The 1,379-nt window shown below is 37.3% G+C and overlaps 1 protein-coding gene across 1 annotated transcript in view; it reads left to right on the forward strand.

Annotated features, from left to right (window-relative positions):
• IL13RA2 (interleukin 13 receptor subunit alpha 2) overlaps nt 1-1,379 on the forward strand; it is a 67,998-nt gene that overhangs the window by 32,617 nt on the left and 34,002 nt on the right. The window lies entirely within an intron of this gene.

The following is a 1,379-nucleotide window of genomic DNA, read 5'->3' on the forward strand; positions in this document are numbered from 1 at the left end:
GCGTGTGCGTGCGTGCCCAAGATCCCGAGAGGAGAATGGAGGAGAAGGGATTGCGGCATGGCCATCCCCCCTGGGGAGTGATTTCTCGCTTTCTATCTCTATGTCTCTCTCTGTCTGTCTGGTGAGCGCACGCGCCCTATAGCGAAAACCTCTAAAAAAAAAAAAGAATGCTGACTACTTTTTAGCATTAAATGTGTTATATTATTTAATTTAATTTTGACTCCACTTTGGCTTTGGAGAGAAATCATTTCAAATAGATATTGGTACTTTTTTAACTTGATGCCTAATAATTCTAAAATGCATGTTTTCTACTATTAAGTTTTAATCAGTCAGGAAAGTTTTATGTAACCAGTGATAGCTTAATTTTTTGTATAGATTTTGTTTATGCTGCAATGTTTAGCTTTTGTTAACTTTTACTCTTGCCGTTTTAAGTTCATTACTGTGTTTAATGGCATATTTGCCAAGATATTTAGCATGTAAAAAGCAGGGTTTTGATTTTCTTTCTTTCTTTATTTTTTTTTAAAAAAACAGCTTCATATTGAAGCTGAGATTTATCATAAACAAGCTGAGTGGCAGACCTGGTATGCTGTGTCTTGCTACGGAAAGCTATTGCCAGAATCTTTAGTAAATATAAACTTTTAAAAGTTTTTGTTGTCTTTCTATATTAATAACAAATTATGACAAGTTAAATTTATTGAGGATTACATTATTGCTCTTCCTGTGTCATATTTTACTAGGATTTTGTGCCTCATACTTCCTGCTGAATTGTTTACTAGGAATGTTACAAAGAATTGATAAATCATTTTCATTTTACATTTTTATATAATCACATAACATGAAATATAATTTGATGTACAATTTCGCCTGTTACAAGAGGGTGTGATAGCTATAGTTGTACATGCACAGAACATTTTGGCATGACAAGAGGCTGAATAAATAGCTATTTTACTTTTAAAAAATTATTTATTTTATTTATCATTATTTTTAATTTGACCAGAGACAGACAGAAAGAGGGAGAGAGAAAGGAAAGCGAGAAAGCAATTCACTTTAGTTCAGGACTCGAACCACAGTCGACCATATGGGAGTCCAGTGCCTTAACCACCATGCCACCTGCCAGCTCCATTATTCCTGGAACTTCTAAGCACATTTCTGCCTCATAGGGTGCATACTTGCTGCAGAGAGAGAGAGACAGAGACAGTGAGAGGGAAAGTAAGAAATCACCCCCCCAGAGGGGATGGCCATGCTGCAATCCCTTCTCCTCCTGGGATTTTGGGCAGATATGCACATGTCCAGCATGAGTTTTAAGCTGCTGGGTCCAGGACCTGAACTGCGGAGTCCAGGTATGTAACCACTATGCCACCTGCTGGCCCTGGCATTTG

Source organism: Tupaia chinensis, unplaced genomic scaffold (genome assembly GCF_000334495.1).
Source record: "Tupaia chinensis unplaced genomic scaffold, TupChi_1.0 Scaffold143886_1, whole genome shotgun sequence".
NCBI lineage: Eukaryota > Metazoa > Chordata > Mammalia > Scandentia > Tupaiidae > Tupaia > Tupaia belangeri.